This window comes from Miniopterus schreibersii, assembly GCF_964146895.1.
Source record: "Miniopterus schreibersii genome assembly, chromosome: 2".
In the NCBI taxonomy this organism is placed as follows: domain Eukaryota; kingdom Metazoa; phylum Chordata; class Mammalia; order Chiroptera; family Miniopteridae; genus Miniopterus; species Miniopterus schreibersii.
The window spans coordinates 43,447,596-43,471,912 of NC_138102.1; the positions used below are offsets into that span (position 1 = coordinate 43,447,596).

At 36.9% G+C, this 24,317-nt stretch overlaps 1 long non-coding RNA gene and 1 pseudogene across 2 annotated transcripts in view; one reads left to right on the forward strand and one right to left on the reverse strand.

The window, feature by feature from the left end:
- The window catches only part of LOC308552391, a 49,798-nt gene extending 26,265 nt beyond the window's left edge, over positions 1 to 23,533 (reverse strand). Inside the window, exons 1-2 of the long non-coding RNA XR_013998125.1 lie at positions 23,427 to 23,533; positions 22,020 to 22,179 (exon numbers count right to left, since the gene is read on the reverse strand). This is a non-coding gene — a long non-coding RNA (uncharacterized lncRNA). The remainder of the gene's footprint in view (positions 1 to 22,019; positions 22,180 to 23,426) is intronic.
- On the forward strand, positions 10,281 to 13,640 carry LOC308553520 (small ribosomal subunit protein eS6 pseudogene; annotated as a pseudogene). The gene is made up of 3 exons: positions 10,281 to 10,405; positions 10,681 to 10,697; positions 12,859 to 13,640. The product of its transcript is annotated as a small ribosomal subunit protein eS6 pseudogene (transcript).
- Positions 23,534 to 24,317: the final 784 nt, after the last annotated feature.

The following is a 24,317-nucleotide window of genomic DNA, read 5'->3' on the forward strand; positions in this document are numbered from 1 at the left end:
TGAATAGAATACTTTTTCTCCTGTATGGAATAAGCTTGGATCAGAATTTATCAGGCATGGAGTTTGATATGAAAAATCTGGAACAAGAATGAACCAGGAATTACTGAGGATAGAAAAAAATCAGTTTAATATCCTAAAATATTATGCTAAGATATTTAATTTTTATGGTTGAATTGCAATATATATTATATAATAAATAGCAGGTGGGGAGATAGTCCAATAAAAGCTATGAGAGAAAAGAAGCATTTAGAAGTGAGAGGTATGAGGATTTTCCCTCTGACTTGAAACCAGAGTGAGACTTCTAAAATGCAAGTCAACCTTGTCTTTTCCTTGCTTTAAACATTTTCAAAACATTCCAATTGCCCTTAAAATTAAAACTGCTTAATATGGGTCATAGCCTGTTTATCTTGCCTGTCTTTATTTTTCTCCATCCCTAACTCTTTTTTTTATCCCTACCTGAGGTGGGGATGGAGCCTGTAACCAAGGTAGGTGCCACGTTGGTCGGAATCAAACCCAGGACCCTTCAGTCCAAGGGCGGAAACTCTAACCACTGAGTCAAACCGGTCAGGGCTTCATCCCTCATTCTTACCTCCTCTTACATTCTAAGCTACGGTTATTTTGAAATTCTCTTATCTACAAGGACAAAATGTCTTCTCTAGCCTGTGGATTCTCAAACCAGCATTTTTTCCTCTGTCAAACAATTTTGGCCCTCCTACTTCAATTATCAGATTAAATATAATTTTTCCTGTCCATCCCTAGACTCATGTGGCCAGATCATATTTTTATATATAATTTGGGAAACTTTTTTCTTCCTGCCTAACCACATTTCCTTCCTTCTCTTTCTCCATGATTTTTTGAACAGCAGGTCTTCACCTTTCTGCCTCAGGGGAGTTGCCTGCCAGTAGGAATAAGTTCAGCAGGACTTCTGGGATTTTGTCTTAAAAATCTTAAAACCATTGAGGAGGAATGGACTTTCAGTAAAAAAGAGTATTTTGGGAAGAGTAGAAGGAAGAGAATGGGCCCTGCAAATAATTATATGGAAAAATTCACTGGGAAGGGAGAATCACGAGAGGAGTTTTGGATCCCTAGCTCTCAGAACCTGGACTTTGCTTTTTGCCATTGCCCAAGACTCAAGATGGCTTATGTCTTGCAATGTCTTTGGGCTATAAAAAATGCAAGAAGTGTAATAATGCTCATTATAGATACTTAAGAAATTTTCTTTGACTGAATGATTCTATCACAATATAAACCCACACAAAGTACCCCAAGAATTAATTATAGAACATTTCTGAAGGGCCTGGAGGCACTGAATGCTTATAGAAAAAACATAAATTAATTTTAGCAAATAAAATGACACTGTTCATACTGTGCATTTGGAGACATAGAGATATTGCTATAATAGTATATGATCCCATAGCAACCTATTACTATTAGAATATACTGTATTTTACATCTATTGCTTAATTGTGTGTGTTTTCCCCTGGAAAGGGAACTGTTCTCAGGTCTATTTTGCTTTACATTTTATTCCCAAATGTCTAACAATAAATGGCAATTAAAGATCTTATATTTAAAGAATTGAACTGGAGACTGTAAATGAAAAGTTTGACCACCTGAAATGAATTCCTATTCAAATAACCTTATTGTTACTACAAATTTTAAAAACCTCCATTTCAGGGTTTTATATTTGCCATCTAATAATCTCTCCACTCTCCATAACGTATCACCTTCTTTTCAAAATTGCAACCTGCAGGCAATGGCCTTGTAAAATATTTAAAGTGGTACTTACATTTTATTTATTCTCATCTTAAAGGAAAATACTCTCCCTGATCATATTTTAAACCTACTAGGAAATAAACCCAAATGAGAAGAACATTTTCATAAGATGGCATGTATCTGTAGGCAAGTGGACTTCATAATACACTAACTCCACCGTAGACTACCACCTTGGGGTCCCCTCCCTTACAAACCTTTCACATGAGGATTAGAGAGGACTCTGTGTGATCTGCAGGGAGGTAGCTAAGAGAAAAAGAAAACTATTGAGCTAGGAATTTCTAGTTCACTTTTTCCCCAATTTGCCAGTTAAGTATGCTGGAAATTAGGCTTACTTTTACAATCACAGGCAGCAGGTGGAATGTGTTGTCATTGTGTGTGCATGAGAATGGAACTTTCAGGATAGGTGCTAACAGCTGGGAATAAAGCCCCCAAGACAATAGTGAAATGTCATTTTAAGAAATGTGGCAGACCAACTCTCTTGATGTCCCTGAAGATGATATTTCTTAGATAAATGTGAACACTGCTAACTCTGAGTGAAAAGAAATTTTAGACATACTTTAATCCATTTATTTAGTTTATATTTTACTTCCTTATGTATACATAAGAATGATACATAATCAGTATCTAGGTCTACATAGACGTGAATGAGTTCTTTCTTTACGTATAATATAAAAATGCAATGTAGTTGGAATTTTTCCCAATATTATATATGTAGTGTTTTCTATTAGTGTCACAAAGTAGGGTCCCTTGCAGTCAATGGTATCTTATATTAGAGAAGTGATAGTGAAACTGGACTCAATAGGTCCTGGCTGCCTGTCACTACTTCAGCCAATTCAGCAGGGAAAAGGTTGAATCATATATAAGCGTTTAATTCCATTATTGCCAGCAAAATGGGAGAGCAGTGGGACTTGTCCACATAAAATCGTCTCTGCCCTTCCCTTATTAGCTGGTTGGTTATATAGGGATGAGGGAGAAAGGCTGCATGCAAGGGGGGAAGTGGGCAGGGGAGGATGGCTGCAGGGTCTGTGGTCTGTGTGTCTCCTTCCAGGATCTTGGAAGTCTGATAAAAAGGTAGTTAATGTTCAGTGGTGTTAAAACCCAGTTAACCAGTTCCTGGGACCTAAGAATGGTCAGCATTCCTGAGGCAAAATCCCAGAGCGGGGATCAGGCTCCAGGCACAGCAACCAAATCGAAGCACATCCTGTCCTTTGTTCTTAAAATGCATTTTCTTTTCCGAACAGTGGACCCATCCAGGCCTCAATGTGTCTCTTATCTTTTTACAAGCACTGTTTTTCTTCTTGAAGCACAACCTCCAGTTTCCCAAGGTCTGTAGGAAAACTTCTTATATATAGCTAGTAAGGTGAATAATCATTAAACAACTATGCTCCTATTCCTATTAGATGCCCTCCTCCCTTTCATAATCACAGTCAACAGAGCATGATTAACATCTCTGCCCCCAACAATAGTTCATTAAAATATGCTTGTATTAACTAGTCAATATCAAGTAGGAGTAAGTAATACTTATTTAGTATTTCAGAGATAACCAAACTCCAGGCTTTTTTAAACAATTGACCATAGATATAGATTTAATTAAGATCATCTAAGTTAATAAGATAGTAAAGAAAATTCTATTTGAACCAAGATTCCTAAGAAACAGGCTGGACATTTGGCTGTTAACAATTTAATAGTTATTCATCTCCTAAATACATTCTGGCTTCCAAAACTCAGATCTGTCTTCTAGAAAGAGAAAAATGTCAGGATCCACTTTATTTTTGTTGCCCTTTTGTTCTGAAGAAATAAGCTTTTATTAGACAAGGCAGGCTTCTAGCAGTAATCTTGACTATTGCATCCATATTCTTTCATAGATCTCTTACTAGATAAGATTTGCATGTTCTCTTTTTTGACTAATCTGATTTCATACCCTAGCCTCATTTTCCTTAATTATTGGTCTTCAATGCTGACATCTTGACCTTAAGGGATGCTCCCTGTCTCACAGCTCTCTCACATTTCCATATCACTATGTGTAGTGGAGTCTACATTTTCTACTATAGATCCTCCTTTTTTATTACAACTCAGACCTAAACTTGGATGAAAATTCTTCACTGAGAATTTTCACTGGGACCCACATCTCCTGGAGCGAATCCTCTGTCTTCCTGGCAGACAGCAAGCAATTCACTGGGAATGACCTACCAGTGCTTCTACTTTAATAAATCTCCAATTTCCTAGGAATCTGGAGCACTTGTCTAGTTTTTCAGCCAGCTTAATTTTTGTAAGTTGTATTAAGCTTGGAATCTGTTAGAGGATTTTTGAATTGTGTTCACAAATAACTATATCTTTTAAAACTTTGGAATAGTTATAATATCAATTCATGTTAACTCTTCACTATCTAGTTTAATATAGGTTTGTATTTTTAAAATAATCCTGAAGCTGTTTTTATGTAAGTGCTTGGCTTATCTGAGTAGAACTAACAACTTCACTTTATGAAAATAAGATCTCAGATCCAGCAGCTGTTTCTTTCATTCTTGCCTCTGCAATTTCTCATTATAATTCAGACTATACCAATAATCCAAAGATTAGCAGTACACAGTTATAAAATCTTTGTCATACTACTTAATTTTTTTTTTTTTTTGAGAGAATCATCGATGTGCGAAACATCAATCGGTTGCCTCCCATATTTTATTTTTATTATTATTTATTGTACTAAAAACACATCATAAAGTTTACCACTTCATTGTAAAAACGTATCTCCAGAACTCTTTCATCTTGAAAAACTGAAACTTTAGAGCCATTAAGCAACAATTCCTTTTTCCCTCTCCCACAGACCATGGTAACCACTATTAACCAATGTTGCCCTAATGAATTTAAATTTTACACAAGCATTAAAAGTAAATTTTTGCATCACATTTGCATTAATATAGTTTACTATTGAGGAGTTAGATTTAAATTAAGGCGGTTAGGGAGATTGGGTCAAGGAAGTAATAAATAAGGAACTACATGACATGTTTGGCATTTTTGAAAAGGCACAGGAAAGGGCAAGGAGAACAGGAAGGGACAAGAGGAGGGGGCAAGTTGACTCAACAAAACCACACAGAAAAACAACTTTGCCCAAAGACTGAACCTGGATGGCGGGAGTACCCACATGCTGGTAGGATGTTGCTAGGACTGGACACTTTGGACAACCAGTGAAACTACCCATGAATGGATGTAAACTTTTTGACTAGGAGGCCTCAAAGGCCTCCCGTTGAGGACTCCTTCCGCTGTGGGAGCTTTTGTCTATCCTCTCAATAAAATCCCTGCTTTGCTTGCTGCACGATTGTCCATGAATTCATTCTTCGACTCCACGAGACACGAACCTGGTAGACTAGAAGAAGAGGTCCCTACCACTATATTTGTCCATGAATTTACTTTTATCAGATAACCTTAACTTTTAGTGTAGCTTCATGTTGCTGTCTAGCATCCTTTGCTCTCACCTTGAAGGACTCCCTCTTACCTTTGTTAAAGAGCAGGTCTAGTGATAATGAACACTGTCATCTTTTGTTCTTTTTGTAAAGTCTTAGTTTCTCCTTTTTTTTTAAAGTACATTTTTGCCAGATACAGTATTCTTGGTGAACAGTTTTCTTTCAACACTTTGAATATACCATCCCACTCCCCTCTGCCTTGCAAAATTTTGGCTGAGAAATCTGCTGTTAATCATGTTCAAGCTCCCTTGTTTATGACAAGCCACCTTTCTCTTGTTGCTTTCAAGGATGTCTTTTTTTCTTTTGTCTGCCTATACTTCGATTATAATATATTTCAATGTGAGTCTCTTTGGATTTATTCTAGTTGGGATTTATTGAGCTTCTTGGATTTGTATGCTTATTTCTTTCCTCAGATAATTTCAAAAAACCTATTTTCAAATTTACTGATTTGATTTTGATTCCCTGATTCAGTTCATTGATTTATTCTTTCTTTTGACTGATCAAGATTGCTGTTAAACTCATCTAGTGAATTTTTCTAGTTACTATATTTTTCAGTTCCAGAACTTCTTTTGGTTCTTTTTTTTATAGCTTCTGTCTCTTTCTTGGTTATTCTCATTTTGTTAATGCATCATTTCCCTGGTTTTGTTTGGGTGTTTATCTGTGATCTCTTTTAGCTCATTCAGCATCTTTAAGATAGTTATTTTATTTTATTTAAAAATATTTAAATAAAATATTAAAAATATCTTTATTGATTCCAGAGAGAGGAAGGGAGAGGGAGAGAAGAGAAACATCAATGATGAGAAAGTCATTGATTGGCTGCCTCTTGCACACCCCCCCCCCCCCCCAATGAGGATCAAGCCCAAACCTGGGCATGTGCCCTGACCATAATCTCCTGGATCATATAGATCAATGCTCAACCACTGAGCCATGCCGGCTGGGCTAAGATAGTTATTTTAAATTATTTGTAAGGCAGGTCATAGATTTGATTTGTGTAGGGTTGGTTTCTGGAGTTTCATTTTGTTCCTTTGATTGGGTCATGTCTCCACATTTCTTTTTTATGCATTGTTAGGTTTTAGTTGAGACTTCAGCATTTAAAAAAACCACCACCTTCCAGGTATTTATGGATTGTCTTAGTGCATGGGAAGACCTCCACTGATCACCCTAGCTAGAGAGAGGTCTAGGAATTCTCAAATCTTTTCTGACTATGTATCTTCTCTGAGCATGTGCATGTGCTTTTAGTTGGCTCAAATTACCTCAACAATTTATCAATGCTTCTCAGAAGTCCATTATTCTTGCTCCACCTGCTGTCTGCCTGTGGAACTGCGGCTCTGACTACAACCACAATCTGTTTCCAGGGACTTCGAAATAATGCCTCTAGTCCTGCCAATGCTGCAGTCAGGGGAGGCAGACAACAGTCCTTCACACAGCCCCAGACTAGCAAGGAGATTGGACTCATGGTCCACTCTTTTGTTCTAAGAAAGGATACCTAGTGTGGGAGGTTTCCTGGTTTTACCACACAGACAGTGGGTGGGGCAGGGTGAAATGCACAAAATGCCACACAATTTCCTACCCCTTTTGATGGAATCCTTTTTGGTTTTACATTGGTCTGGGTAATATAGCTTCTGAACTGGACACTAGAGTTCTTGCAAAGGTATTCCAGTCATTATGTTGTTAACTTGAGCCCTATGTGACAGAAGGAGGCCCTCTAGTTCCCTGATCCACGGTTTTGTTTACATTGCTCTCTAAAGCTAAACTTTTACATGACTTGAATTCTTTGATATCATGATTTAATATCATTCACAGAACATAGACACTTCCCATTTTCACAGATCACTATCTTAATGGGAATAGTTTAAGTGGTTCTGCCTTACAAACCAAGAATATTACCCTTATGTTTTAATTTAATCTCTTATGTACTTGACATACATATGAGAAAACACTACTAACAGCTTACAATCTCTTTAAACATAAATCAAAACCAAATAAAGAATATTTAGCAGCCTGGCACTGGAAAATCATTCTATACTTTTATCTCATTAAATCATATTGGAATAAATAAAACATTGTGCTATCACATGTTGACAAATATGAGAAAGGTGCTCATTTAAATAAAAATCATCAGAGAGACAGAATAATAAATAAAATTTTATCAATAAATGGACTTTGGTAAAAGAATATATGGTATATCTTTTACAAAATATATTTCCAACTCTTCTGTAAATTTGAGATTGTTTCCAAGTGAAAATTGTTTTATAAAGAAGTGTAGCAATATGGTTAATATAAAATCCAAACAAAATCTTCATTTAAAAAAATTAAAATCAATCTCTTCAGCTGACGTAGTTTTTTCCATATTTATTTCCCTCTTTAATCTACACCCACATGTTCCTGATGCACCAACACTGTCTAATAAATACAACTAAATAGACAGCATCATCTAGGACACTTGTGACAAAATAATGATCTAAGCACATTTATTGAAAGAACAAATGGTGTTGTGACAACTTAATTGGATCAAGAGGGTATTATGCTAAGTGAAATGTTAGCCATAGAAAGATAAATGCCATATGATTTTACTTATATGTGGAATCTAAAGAACAAAATAAACAAACAAAACAAAAGCAGACTTATAGATACAGAGAACAAACTGAGGTTTGATTAATGGGGGGCTTCGGGGACTGAGTGAAAAAGTTAAAGAGATTAGTACAAATTGGTAGTTACAAAATAGTCATGTGTATGTAAAGTACAGCATAGGAGATATAGTCCATAATATTGTAATAACTATATATGTTGCCAGGTGGGTACAATAATTATTGGGAGGATATGAAGTCTCACATTGATGAACAAAAATTTTACATAACTTTTGATATTTGACCAATAAGTAGTTTGACTCCTTTTCCAGAATACTTCCCAATTATATTGTGGTATCAAATAAATTTATCACAAATGTGCTTCTTATTACCAAACTGGCAGAATTCACAGCAGAACCTAGTAAGCATAACATGACTTACCCTCAGCTCAAATTAAACTACTCGTGGTAGAGTTTAACAGCAAAACGTTCAAGATTCAAAGAGTTTGAGAAGTGAGAAGGTACGAGAATTTTATTTTATTTTTTATTATTTTTTTTATAAGAGAATTTTAAATAGTAACAATTCTTTTGTAAATTTAACTTTTACATTGCAAGTTTATTGCTGATACATGTATTGCAATGATCTGCAACGCGTAAGTACTATTATTGAATTATAAAAAATTACATTTGGTCCTGTAATTTGTGAAGCCTAGTGATAACATCTTTGCTTATATGATTTACATTTCTGTATTTGTTGTGACCTTTCAATAAAAGGTGTAAATTTTTAATTATGTTACTCTGAGTAATCTTTTGGTGGTTTGTATTATTCTCTTGGAAATATTTCCCAGAAATATTTTTTATTGTGTGATATTGAAAATACCTGTGCGGATATTGTGAATTTTATTCCTTCTGGGTAACTTTCTTTTCCTGCCCCCATATCCATAATGTTTTTTCTTCATCTCTGAGATTTAGTATATTACCAGAATATATTTTGATTTGATTTGACTTTATTAAATTTTCCTGAAACATGGTGATACATATGACTCTACAGACTCAACCTTCATTCTTCATAACTTTGAATGGTTTTCTGTGCCATTCTTTTGCTGTCTAACTTGAGTATGTTAGTTACCCATATGTTTGATTTCTATTGACTGTCCTTTTTATTTATTGCATTTATATATTATTTTACTGGTCCTCTGCATTCTCTGGAGACTTCTCAAACTCAACTCATTTTCAGTTTTCCTTTGGGTAAATTCTATACATTGTTATGTGTAATAGGCATTTTCAATATTTTCTCTCATAGTGCTTATCATAATAATTCTGCTTTTTCATTCCATTTTTAGTTTAGATCCACAAAGAGAAAGAAAAAACAGATTCCTCAAATAATGAATTGTTACCTGATGTGCTCACAATTTTTATTTAAATGTAACATTTCTCACTTCGGTGCAGATGGCAGTGTAAGTAAACATGGTACTCGCCTCCCCCCACAACAATATCAAAGTTACAACTATACTACAGGACAGCCATCATTCAGAACCACCTGATATCAAGCTGAACGGAAGTCTTACAACTAGGAAATTAATAAAAAAGCTACATGGAGACTGATAGGAGAGGCGGAGACATGGAATGGGCTGGTCTCATACCCACGGATAAAAATTGAGAGGGATATATCAGCTGTGGAAGTCCTCCCTGAGGAGCAAGAGGTCCCAGCCCAACACCAGGCCCCACAGCCCAGGGTCACAGTGCCAGGAAAAGAAGCCCCAATAACCTCTGGCTGTAAAAACCAGCAGTGAGGGAGGCTGAGGGAGAAAGAAATCTGCTAGAGTTTCAGGCAGGGATCCATGCATGGACTAACCTGGACTCACACTCTATGGGCTCCGGGGTGGGGGAAGCAGCTTGAAAGGCACCAGAGACATAAGGGGAGGAACTGAATTGTCCATCCTCAGGGCAAGAGCTGAGGCACTTGGCAGCTTTCTTCCAGACAGAAGTATTGGTAGAGGCCATTGTTCCTTCGATGAGCCTTACCCCCACAGGTCGGGCAGGTGGGCACCATATCTGAGATTCCATCAACCTGGCTCACACTGTTTGCCTAGCCCTGGTGATTCCCAGATGTCCCACCCCACCCAACTTTTGGGCCTGCCCAAACTGTTTCTAATCACTTTTTCATATGTATGGCCCGTCTTGGCACATGCTTCACATTTTCCTAAAACCTCTCAAACAGGCAGCATCTGGCCTCAGGAAGCCCATACCTCACTAAGTGGCCCCAGGCCTGGCACTAGCCGCAGCCAGCCTTGGTTTTCAGCTTGGTCTTGCCTGGGCACCTCCAAGCCCAGCTCAAGTAGCAGCCATCTGCAGATCGCTTTATGGCTCATGTGAGATGGCCTCAGGCAGGGCACAGGTGGCGGCTGGCCTTGGCCTGCACTTCTTAGGAAGCACCGGAGCTGTCATATCTAGTGGACAGTTTCAGACCATGACAAAGCACCATGACTCAACCACCTCCACAAGTGACACACTCAAGGGGCAAATCTGCGGGCACCAGAGCCCTGTTGAAGCAAGTGCTGCTCTTTGAAGCGGGACCCTGCACAGCTGATCCTCCACGGTGGTCAAGGTAGGCGCCAGTGGTTGTAGCCAGTCCTTGCAGCTGATCAACCCGGGGGTAAATCCTTCCCATTGATGTTCCAACCAAAGATTACTCTACCCAGCAATGCTATCATTGAGAAACATGGCCCAGCTCATCCTATATTTTAATGTCCCCATTAAAATATAAAATATAAGTGGCCTTAAATGCGGTGTGGGCAAAAGTAGGTTTATAGTTGTATGTGAAACAGAACTTATTCTTGTATTATTATTTATTAATTTTTATATTATTTATTTGTATTACAGCTGTTGTGGAAGAAAAGGTAGCCACAGACTAAACTGACACACTCCCCTGACACACTCAGGGGAGACCTGCATGGTGATCCTTACAATCTCAGAGACCTAAAGTAACCACATAGGATGGACTGAAAGGAAAACTTTTTAATTATAGGCGAGTCATGGCAGGTAGTCATGTCCTACAACAGTATCTCCTTTAACAAAGGTAGATCTTTACATTAACTGAGCCTGTTTATTGTCTTTTTTCATCTATGATAACATACCTTTGGAATATCAGAGTAGTTTCTTTTTTCCAGATCCCCTCAGGGCATAACCTCCCACCAAAGCAGGAGACCACAAAGCCCCTCACTGTTATTGTTATCATGTTAAATGTTAACTGTTAACTATCCTAGACTTACCTATATAAAAGAAGTACATGGCTATTCATTTTACTTTTTATCCAATCCCAGAGATTTCCCCGTTGTGCTTTCTCCCGCCTCCCTAATCTATCACCAGTGGATTTCATGTAACCCCTCTGGGTTTCCCCTTTTGATTGTAATGTATAGGATAAGGTACAAAACTGCCGTTCTCTGGAGCATTTTCTCAGTCCACTGAGATTTTGCTTCCCAGCAATTGTCAGTGGGCTCAAATAAACTCAAAAATTCTTTCAGGTTTGGATGTTTCTAACATCAACACTGTAAACCTACTTTGACCACTCCAGTATATAGTATTATTTGTTGTGTCTGCTTTTAATTTTCATAATGATATCATGTTATAAATTACCATCGATTTTATACTTTTTCACAACACATACTCTTCTCTTTTTTTTCTCTTTAAAACATTTAGCTATGTATCTACTTCCCTAGTAAGGGCATTTAGGTTACATCCAAGTATCTTCCACCACAAGCAACATTATTATAAAATTTTTGTTCTTTGACAGTGTGGAACTTATGAAAAATTTTTGTAGTATAAATCAAGTGATGGATTTGGAGCCTTGGAATAAACACATATTGGTTCAACTAAATATCAGATTATTTCTTATAATATATGTACCAGTTCCAATGCTTACCAGCAGTGGATCATAGTACCATTCTCCCAATACCACCACCAATATGTGTATTATCCAACATTGAAAGTTTTATGAATTGATAGCTTTGAGGCATCATCTCATCTTAACTCATATTTATCAATGTATTAGTAATGATACAATCTTCATGTATAGCATTTAGTCATTTAATTTTTTCCATCTATTCCTATTTAATGCCTCTGCCCATTTCCATAATGAATGTCATTTATTCTCTTGTGATATGCCATGCCAATTTTCTATAGGTTTGTCTGCCTATTTGTTTATTAATTCATAGTATTCAAAATACAGATTTAAAAATATTTTTATAAATAAAATTAATTTTATAATTAAATATTTATTATATGTAAAATAAATGTATTGGAAATATTCACATGTGTTAGTTATTATGGGACTTATTTTGGGCTTCAGAAAAACAATATAAACTTTTATGACATCTCAGCTTTCTGTGGCTCAGTAGTGACAAACAACATTATCTATGACAACAACAAAGAATGAGACCATTTAAAATCTAAAGAGACCTTCAAACTGTACCCACTCATGTATAATCATAAATTGACTATATATATATATATATATATGGTGTTGCTATACAAAGTTTCCCATTGGACCATTATTTCACCCAGTGGTACAATGTTCTCTCTCAAGGTACTATGAATTACATATTAAAGAGAGTTTCTATAAAGATTAAGATTAATTTGGGAACAATAAAGCTTTAAATCTTGCTGGGAACCCTGAAAACTCTGGAGCACACTAAACATAGTTTCTTAGTCATTAGTGTACAAATGCATAAGTCATGAAGGTTTATGTAAACAGACTAATATACATGGAATAGATTTTCTACATCCAAGTAAAGTATTTTTTGAGTATGGCCTTTATATTCCTATTAAAACTCCTACCTTAATATGTTGGTGCACAAAAGCATTTCTGAAGTGATAAACTTTTATTTATATACTGAATTTATAAATAAAAATTATTTGTAACCAAAAAAACTTTATTGCATACCCTGTTGATGTTCTTTCTGTCATTTCCCCCAATTTTTTTGTTTTTGTCAGAGGGTTTAGGACATCTGCCACCCTTTGTTGAGTGAGTGTAAAATCCTGAGATATGATTATTCTTTAAAGATAAATATTGTCTTTTTCATGGTGCCTCGGAAGCAGTCGCTGCTTCAGGACGAAGCTGAATGTTCCTTTCCCAGCCACTGGCTGCCAGAAACTCATTGAAGTGGCCAATGAACGCAAACTCTGTACCTTTTATGAGAAGCATATGGCCACAGAAGTTTCTGACGCTCTGGGTGAGGAATGGAAGGGTTATGTGGCTCGAATCAGCGGTGGGAACGACAAACAAGGTTTCCCCAGGAAGCAGGGTGTCCTGTCCCATGGCCGTGTCCGCCTGCTGCTGAGTAGGGGCATCCCTGTTACAGACCAAGGAGGACAGGACAGAGGAAGCGCAGATCTGTCCGGGCTGCACTGTGGATGCCAATCTCAACTTGGCCATTGTAAAAAAAGGGGAGAAAGATATTCCTGGGCTCACTGATACTGCTGTGCCTCATCGCCTGGGCTCCAAAAGAGCTAGAGAAGTCTGCAAGCTTTTCAGTCTCTCTAAAGAAGATAATGTTCACCAATGTGCTGTGAGAAAGCTCCTGAACAGAGAAGGTAAGAAACCTGGACTAAAGCACCCAAGAGTCAGCATCTCATTACTCCACGTGTCCTACAACACAAACGTTGGGGTATGGCTCTGAAGAAACAGCGGACTAAGGAAAATAAGGAAGAGGCTGCAGAATACCTAAACTTTTGGCCAGGAGAATGAAGGAGTCCAAAAAAAAACGCCAGGGACAGACTGCCAAAGACGCAGGCTGGCCCCTCTGAGAGCTTCTCCTCTAGGTCTGAGAGTCACAAATATATGAGGACAAACATAAAAAAAAAAAAATAAGAAAATCAATGTCTAACAAATCTTAAGGAAGTTAATATTCTATGTGAAGATTTCCTTAAGACATATGACATTTAAATTCTAATCTTTGCTCTTCTTTGTTTAGCAACTCCTTTATTTATTTACTTGTGTTTATTTTTGTTTAAAATACTACAGATGTTCCTTTTTCTCCCCAATGACCCAGTCCACCCTTTCCCACCCCCCAGCAACTGATTTTTGGGGCTCCCAAAATACTTATTATTTTTGTGTGCCTCCGAAAATTAGGTGATTTAATAACCCACCTTTCTTGCTGTTTGTCATTGATGTGATACTTTCAGGCATTCTTAGTTTCTTGCTTCTCTTAAGACTTGTCTCAAATAATTTGAAATATATACTTTGATACTTCATCTTTTTTGTAGTGCTTCACACATGCTATATACATTTTGATAGCTATAGTTTATATTTGTTTGATGCTGCTTTCACCAAGTTTAATTCTATAAATATCCATTGCGTCTATTGAGCATCTATTACATGATAAGAACTAAGCTAATTTTGCTAAAGAAACAAAGTTGAATAAGCAGTCACTACTAATAAGTATATAGCCTATTAACCAAATGAGATAACTAAATATTATCTGTGGATAAAGAACATATGACAAGTGTCAAACCCAAGCAAAAAGGTCATATTTAGTTGAGCATGGGTGGATTAGACATATTTACATGTTGTCATAATATAAAATTTAAGGAAACCCTCTACTTATAGTCTGAAACATGGAAGAAATAATCCAAAAGTAGGCTGACCATTAAAAACATTGACAAATGACATTATCTGAGTCTAATATAATTAATCAACAGCCAACATGATGTCAGGTTGAAATGTGGCAAAAAAATTAAGTTTTTATTTCAAGCTTTCTGGGAAAAGTACTTCATTAAACCCAACATAAAGCAACATATTTTTTTCACTGAAAAGTTAATATATTAATATTTAATAAAGATTTTGATAATATTATGATAATATGAACAGTAAACTGCTAATTAAATTCCCTAAAGAATATGAAATGATCCAAATTAAAAGAAATTATATTGTACTGTAAAATGCAGAGGTAAAATCTGTTTTTCAAAAACAGAATGGTTTAAGTATAAGTGTTATGAAAATAAAAACAATGCCTAAGGCACAGACAATGTAATATATCAATATAAAATAGTGTTGTGGATAATGAAATTTAGACACAGAATTCATGCTACACCATATCACTGAAGATATGATTAGTGATAGCAAATCCATAAAGATAAAACCTATACTATTTGAATTTACATTCAATGATTCCACTTTCAATATTTGCTTGTTTATTTTGTTGTAAATAACTAAAAAAGAAACACACTGTTATAATCTACCTGATATCACAAACTCTAGCAGTACAAATACGAAGTTCTCTGGTTTGCTTTTAGTAGTTATATATTTCACAAATTAAGGAAATACTCAATTACATAATTTAATTTTATTTACATATATAGATATAGTCTTTGTAAGGACAAAAAGGTTAATTTAGTTGTTACTGAAGCTAGCTATTCCTTTCACATGAGAATGTTGTATTGACCTATAGCAAATTTGTGTAAAATTAGCTCTGTACTATAGCATTAACTTAATACTTCTTGGAGAAAATACACCTGCTTTCTCTCATACATACATATAAACACTCAAAGTATATTTTTAAATACATTCAATTTAATAATTAGAAGATCTAAATAAAATGATAAAACCAGAGAGGGCTTGAGTCTGAATTGACAGAAGGTACCTCTTTATGTGGACTAAATAGTGGAGAGGAACACTGAATGTAGTTAAAAATGAAGAGTAATGGAGATCTAAGATGGTAGTGGACTGAGTGGAAGCTACACTGACATTCTCCCAGGCCCAAACTGGAATTACAACTAAAATACAGAAAAACCAATCTGAATAATCATCTGCAACTGAAGACGAGCTGGAGAGCACCCTAATAACCAAGGACCTAAAGTGGAAACCACATAAAGACTGGTGGGAAGTGCAGAGGTGTGAGAGGGCAGGCTGGATTCCTACAGGCAGCCGCTGAAGGTCCAGAGGGATATCTCAGCTGTGGGGGTTCCAACAGAGGACTCTGGGGCTTAAACCCCAAGCTGGGTTCCCCAGTCCAGAGCACCAGAACTGAGTAAGGTGCCCACACAACATCTGTCTGTGAAAAGCAGCAGGGTTTCTGTCTGTCAGGGAGAGAGAGTTGGAAATGCAGGCACCCTCTTAAGGAGCAAATGCACAAAGTTTTGTGTGCAGCCACTCACCTTGGGCTCCAGCAGAGGGAAGGCAGAGTGGACTAGAGCAGTGTAAGGAGAATCCAGGGGCTGTTGGCTGGGGGAATAGATCTCAGAGGGCATCCATCTGGACCCCTGTGGTGAGCCATTCTCCCATACAGCAGACATTTACCTTCCAAGCAGCTTTTGCCTGGGGGGAAGCAATTGCCTCACCCTGCTGGAAAACCTCTGGCCCCACCCTGTGGAGTTTCTATAGCCTGTGGTTCATTAAGAGACTGAATAACAGACTCTGAGTGCTTTGAGTCTTTTCCTGATTTGCTTCTGGACCCAGAACTTGGGAAAGCAGACATTGGAGCACATCTTGTTTCCTATCCAAACACACCCAGCCCCAGCAGAGGAAACCAGAAGCTGTATAGTGTGGAAAACTTCAAACAAGGCACTCAAGGCCAGTCACTAAACAGCATCTGACATTGGCCTGCACCAGAGACCATCCAAAAAACTGGGAGTCCCAAGCAAGAAGAACCCAAAAGGCCAACACCCAGACACATCATAATGAAAATGCCAAAAAGTCAAGACAAAGAGAGAATCTTAAAGGCAGCAAGAGAAAAGCAAGCTGTTACCTACAAAGGAGCTCCCATAAGGCTGTCAGCTGATTTCTCATCAGAAACTCTATAGGCCAGAAGGGGATGGCATGAAGTATTCAAGGTAATGCAAAACAAGGATCTGAAACCAAGACTACTCTATCCAGCAAAGCTATCATTCAAAATAGATGGTGAAATAAAGAGCTCTCCAGACAAAAAAAGCTAAAGAAATTTATCACTACCAAACCAGCACTGCAAGAAATGTTAAAGTGACTTCTGTAAATAAAGGAGCTGAAATAGAGATAATGAGAAACATAGGCATAAAGAAATGAAATGGCAATAGTTAAGTACCTATCAATAATAACCTTAAATATAAATAGATTAAATGCTCCAATCAAAAGACATAGGGTAACTGAATGGATAAGAAAACAAGACGCAAATATGCGCTATCTAGAAGAGACCCACCTCAGAACAAAATTCTCACACAGACTTGGGGGGAAAAAACAACCTTCTGGAGGACTTTAAAGGAGAGATCAACAGCAGTACAGTCATAGTAGGGGATTTTAACAACCCACTGACTTTACTGGATAGGTCTTCCAGACAAAAAATCAACAAAGAAACAGTGACTCTAAATGACACACTAGGTCAGATGGATTTAATTGACATTTACAGAACATTCTACTCCAAAGTTGTAGAATAGACATTCTCCTCAAGTGCACATGGGACATTCTCAAAGATAGACCACATGTCAGGACACAAAACAAACCTCTACAAGTCCAATAAGATTGAAATCATATCAAGTATGTCTTCTCGGATATTTACACAATGGAATACTATGCAGCTGTAAAAACAAAGGATCCCTTACCCTTTGAGACAGCATGGTGGGACCTGGAGAGTATTATTCTGAGCAAAATAAGCCAGTCAGAGAAAGACAAGTGTCACATGATCTTACTCATATGTGGAATCTAATGAACAAAATAGATCCAGAGACATAGAACCATGAAACAGACAGACGAATTTCATAGGAAAGGTGGGGGTGGGGGGTGGGGGTGGGGGTGGGAGAGATTGACATAAGAAAATATATACTTATATGCATAACCTATGGACATAGACAATAGTGGGGTGAAGGCCTGGGGAGAGGGGTGGAGGGTGGAGGAGATTAATGAGGGAAAGAGGAGGACATTTGTAATACTTTCAACAATAAATATAAATTTCAAATTAAAAAAAAAAGAAGAGTATTTATCTCCCATCATATAATAGCAATTTTGAAAAAAATGTATAATTCCATCAGTTATAGCATCAAAGTCTTACTGATTTGTGGTATATGAGAGAAAGAAAACAATTTTATTTTTTATCTGTTTATTCAACAAGTGATATGATCCTTAGAGAAGTATTAATGGGCTACAAAATGAGTTCACTTAGAAAAGTATGGATTGGGAGGGATAAAAGTCCTATCAAAGCAGAAAGAATAACTGGAACAAAGGAAGAGGATAAGGAAATCAAAAGATATATTTGACTATCATAATAGGATGATGTGTTTCCATATGTACACATCAATATTTACATGGTAGCAAGGCCTATGACCAGCTCAATCATAAAAATACACTCCACCACCAGAGATGCCTATCCTTAACAAGGCATCTCAAGAGATTGTTATCTGGTTCAATCACATACTGTTGTAAACAATTACAGGTGATAAAGCAAGAGATTTGATTAAGCCCGGCAGGCATGGTTCAGCAGTTTAGCATTGACCTAGCATCCAGGAGATCGAGGTTCAATTCCTGGTCATGGCACATGCCCAGGTTGTGGGCTAGATCCCCAGCAGGGGGTGTGCAGGAGGCAGCCGATCAATGAAGACTCTCATCATTGATGTTTCTCTGTCTCTCTCTCTCCCTTCCTCTCTCTGAAATCAATAAAGATATATTTTTGTTTTTTAAAAAGAGATATGATTAAAGTCAAACTATAAAATATTCATAAAAGCAAAACACTCCATGAAATTGTGTTACCCTTCTTAAGAGTATCATAAGAACAAGTTGTCTAGTTGATATACTATAGTTAATGGGTTTTGTTTTATTGTGATGTGACAAGTTACAGCAGTCTCAAAATTTTGAACCTCAACTCAGTTCTACATTTGAAAAATCCTATGTTTTTCTCTCTCAAAACTATCTCTACTGTTACAGTTTGTAGGAAATCAAGTACAATAGTTATTTGTTCCATAGTGCCTTGTTTATACTATACAGCTTAAGAAAAAAAGTGTAACACATTTAACATACAGTAGTCTACGGGGAAAAAATCACCCACTTCAAAGCCTAAAAGCTGCCATTAAATTCTCTTCATTTATACAAAGTTCAGGTTATCATAAGTAAATATTTTAGAAAATAGCTTCTGCTGATCCTCAGTTTACCCAAGGAGGATTTACACTATTATTCACAGTAACTACAAAGTAGTTCCATCTGCTGCTGTTTCACAAGTGCTCGTGGTCTCAGATGTTTCATGTCATCAGTTAATTAATGCTTACCTAAATATTTATAACTCCAAATATTTGCTTAGTTAAGCAACTGCCACACACACACACACACACACACACACACACACACTCCACATATGTACACATAAAAACCTGTGTACCCTCAGAATAGCAAGGAAAACACAAAAATGTTTACATGGAGATATAATTACTTACACTGAAATAACATAGGCACCATACATAAATATGTATCTCTATCCAGACCAGATAATTTCAAAGTAAAGCAAAACTTTCATCCACAAAACCCATGGTGAATGATAGAGCAACAGTTTAATTATTTTTCTAAAATATTTTACAAAATTTAGAAAGATCAAGAGACTTTAGAGAAAAAGCACAGGGTCTAATGTGGTATAAACAATCCAGGTAGCCCTTTAAGTACAGAGTAGTGTTAGACAGACATGAGCAGAGCAAGGACATGGGCCAGGTACAGAAACTCACTAGGGCAGAAAGCCCTGGATGCCTAGCAAGGGGAAAAACTGGGAAAATAAGAACCTTGTCTCCAGGGTAATCTATTCTCCCCTAGTATATCATTGGTCATGGGGTTTTAGATCCCCTGAGCATTTCCTCCCTAAAGATAACATCTAGGCCTCAGTTGTATTTCAGCTCCAGGCCCAGAAAAGCAGCAAAACCAGACAAGTGATGCTGTGGCTGCCTCAGGACGAGCTACATTGACAAATGACCCTCTGCCCTGGCACCAACTGATCAGTGGAGACCAGGACCCTGAAAGAGCATACCTGGAAAGCTGATGAATATTCTATTAGGACCCTCCCCTGAGACCTCCCCTCAGATTTCCACCAGCAAGAGAGATAAATATACTCAGGACAACGGACCCACCAGGGGAGTACCTCAGTACCATCTCCTTCCTCCTTCTTCCTTTCCAGGTGACCCCAGGAGACTTGTAACCAGGGGAGCAATGGGCAGCAGCAGCTCATCCCAGGCTTACCCCCTGAACCTGTCCCCAAGGCCCCCGTCTCTCTCTGACTTCTCAGTGAGCCAAAGCAGCCCAGCCTGGGCTCTCCAATTACTTTTTCTATGCACCTTCCTTGTTTCACTGTCCTAAGTATATTTTGCTACCATCATACCATCATGGACCCAATACCCTTTGGCTCAGTGCTGTGTAGCCCTTCCCTTTGGATATCCCCATCCCCTTTTCCTTAAATAAATTCAACTTTTCTTTATTCACTGTCTTTATTAACCTTTCAAGTAGTATACTATAAGCATTTTCAGATAGTCACAAAAGATAATGCAGTGAAAGTCTAATTTGTTTATACCATATCGATAAAAAAAAGATACACCTTAAGGAAAGTTAATGTTAAGCCATAGCCAGGAATCAGCCTATATTTTAATTTCTTTTAGCAAAGGACTTTGGTTAGAAACCTTGAAACAAATACTTTAAACTTCAATACAAGAGTCAACAAAATAGAAACAGACTTATAGATACAGAGAAAAGATTGACAGCTTTCAGAGAAGAGAGTGTAGGTGGAGCTGAGTGAAAAGGTGAAGGAATTAAGCAAAAACAAACAAACAAAACCCTCACAGACAACAGTATGGTGATTACCAGAGGGAAAAAGGGCAGAGGGTGTGGGGAAGGTAAGGGGGGTAAGTGGTGATGGAAGGAGACTTGACTTGGGGTAGTGAACACATAATTTAGTCTACAGATGATATATTATAGAATGTACCCCAGAAACCTATATAATTTATTAACCAATGTCACCCCAATAAATTAAATTAAAAAACAGTGAACAAAATCCACTGGCCTGCTTTTTTTCCTCCTTCTAGAAGATTATTCCATTCACTTTCTACTCATGGCTTGAAGTAATCTGGAATTAAACTCCCTTTCCTCTTAAGATCAACTGTTTTTCAGTCAAGACTCTTTTATTTCAGTCATTTTAAATTAAGTTATTTTATTTTATTTTTTTAAATATATCTTTATTGATTTCAGAGAAAGGAAAGGAGAGGGGGAGAGAGAGAGACAGAAACATCAATGATGAGAGAGTCATTGATGGAGCCCGCAACCCGGCCGGGCATGTGCCCTGACCGGGAATTGAACCCTGATCGCCTGGATCCCAGGTCAACGCTCAACTGCTGAGCCACGCCCTGCTGGGCTAAATTAAGTTATTTATAGGAAACTTTATTTAGGTATAAGCATGTTACTCCATGCAAAACAAAACAAAAACAGGTTATAACATTGCATGACTATTGCTATTTTTAAATTAACTAATTAATTAATTAATTAACTTATTTAATGTAATATGTTTTTCAAGGTTAAAGGAAATGTAGAGTTGAAAAATAATCTCTAATGATTTCTAAAAATATAGCCTGTGTTTCTTAGTCTCCATTAGGATACTACCTCTGGTGGTTTAAAATTATTATTAGTTTTTATTTTATTTCATTTTTTTTATCACCATTTATCCCCTCTATGCCCTCTTCCACCTCCACACCACAACCATCACACTGTTGTTCATGTCCCTGAGTTCTCTCTTTTTCCCTTTTTTGCTCAATCCCTCAACCCCTCTCCCCCTTTCGCTCCACCAGAGCTGTCTGCCTGTTCTCTATGAATCTGTCTCTATTTTGCTTGGTAGTTTAGTTCATTAAATTTTACATATGAGTGATATTTTACTTTTTCTTCTTGTTTCTAAGAAACTTGAGAAAGCTATTTTCTTTTCTTTTCTTTTTTTAATTCTCATCTGCGAATATTTTTCCCCCCATTGCTTTTCAGGGAGAGTGGAAGGGACAGAGAGAGAGAGAGAGAAAAAAAAACATCAATGTGAGAGTGACACATCCATTGGTTGCCTCCCACAGGGCCAGGGATCGAGCCTGCAATGAAGGTACGTGCTCTTGGCTGGAATCAAACCCAGGGCCCTCTAGTCCAAGGGCCGATGCTCTAACCACTGAGCCAAACTGGCCAGGGCGAGAAAGCTATTTTCTTTATCAAAAACTTCCTTTCTTTCCACTCGGTTTAACTTCCTATAAAAACGGTTTTCACTTACCATGTTGTCTGAGATGTCTTTTACTGCTTTGTTCTGTTCTTAGCTTTTTCTTCACGTTCTCTTTTGTTGTTGACATAATCAATCACACCCTCCTGTTCTGCTTCCCATTGTTCCATCATCTCCTTGTTCCTCTAGGGTCACCAGTTGAACTTGAGTATCCCTTAGAGATAAAGAAGAGAAAGATAAAACAGGTTTAGGCAATAGCTTTTTATTGTAGTTACAGATAAGAGAACAACTCACACCTTTTATAAAACCTGTGTGAACTCAAAATAGCAAGATAAAAATATTTATATGGAGATATACTTATTTATAGTGAAATAAATTAGGCATCGCCTTACTAATCCATATTACTTAGATTAGGCTAAGAAAACTACATCTAGGAAAATTACTTTTTTTTCTTTATTGACTACATTTTTAATTGGAAATGAACCTCACATGCATTAATTGCAATTTAATTGCATATGCCAAAATCCTGTAAAAATCTAGTCATGGAAGTTTTAAGGCACCTTATATTAATATATTCAAAATGAAAATATTAAATATATGGCAGGAGAAAACTGATTACTCTCTATTTTTAGACATAATGGGGAAATTTTTACTCTAGCAGTTAATATTGAATATTTATTGGAAGGCATTCTCTCTAAAATAAACTAAGAGTTTTTTAATCAGAGATTAAATATATATAAATATATTAAAAATATCAGTTATAATAAACATTACAGTTCTTTATAAAATAAACCAAATGATTCATAGTCTTACATTGCAGTGGAAATTCATTTAAGTGTTAATTCTCAATATGTCTGGAGCCATTTGAGCTCTTAAATGTGCCCTTTAACTCATAAATACTAAGTGTTATGGGTTGAATTGTTTCATAGATTAAAGTCCTAACCCCCAGCACCTCGGAATATGACATTAATTGAAAATAGAATTGTTGGCAATATCATTAGTTAAGATGAAGTCATACTGAAGTAGGGTAGCTGCCTGATCCAATAAGACCAGTGTCCTTATTAAAAGGGAATATTTGAACACGGGCACACAGGAGGAACACTATGTGAAGATGAAGGCAGAGATCAGAGCAATGCAGCAGGAGCCAAGGAATGCCAAAGACTAACAGCAAACCAAGAAGGTAAGAGAGTGGCCTGGAACAGTCTCCTTCACAGCCCTCAGAGAGAACCAACCTTACTGACACCTTGAACTCAGACTTCTAGCCTCTAGGACTGTGAGGCAACACATTTCTGTTATTTAAACTGACCAAGAGGGCCTTAATATTACCCTAAGCTTGACTACACTTTAAAGAAATTCCTTCCTGACTCTAGGCCCTGAGCTTCCTTATTTTAGCTCATTTACTTTAGAAAACTTGCGATTATAAATTCTTCCTCTACCCCTTTGAGATGTAAGTCTTCTCACCTCCTCACGCCTGTTTTATAAGCCAGGAATGTCTTTCTCAAGGACCTGGGAGCCATCTCTTTGAAAGGCAAGCATCAAGGAAGGTAGGATCCTGATACCCCCAGTGTCTGTAGGAGAATAGAATCTGTCATCATTCAGTAAAAACACCAACTGTCAAACGGTGATGTCCTAATCACACTGACTGACCTCCCCTCTATGGACCTCCAGTCCTTTTTTTCTAGCTCACGCCAGTGCTGAAAAACTTTCTTTCCTTTTGTTTCAACAGAGTTGAGTTTAATCGCTCATCCTTATTGCAATAGTCATGAATAAAGACTTATTTGCTTATTTAACTGTGTCTGATGTGATTTTTCACTGGCAAACCCATCCAGTTTGTGGTTCTTTGTTACAGAAACCCTAGCCAAGTAATATACTAAGTATTGCCTATTAAATGTCTGGTAAATAAATGAGGCATAGAGCTTCAAATGCTAGATTTAGAAAGAGTGAATTTAGAACAAATGTAGCTAATTACACTCAGCTATACTTTCTACATAGTTAAGAAAGAGCTTTGGGACCTATAAACAGTATAAAAAGACCATCAACTACAGTGTTACATGGAGACAGAAATTAGATATGTAAAGAATTTGGGACAGAGTTTAGCATCTATTTATAATCTCAATAAATGTATTTGTATGTATGTATGTGTATATACATACACATATATGTATATAGGTTTATATATGCTAACACATATATATTTTAGTAATTATTGTTTAATATACATATTGCAAGTTTTGTGTAGATATAGCCATGATTAATATTAAATTATTTAATCATTAATAACTGCTGAATGATAATCTGAATTTTTCATTTTTATTTTCTCCATAGTATTCAAGTATCCTTGAGGCTTCGCCT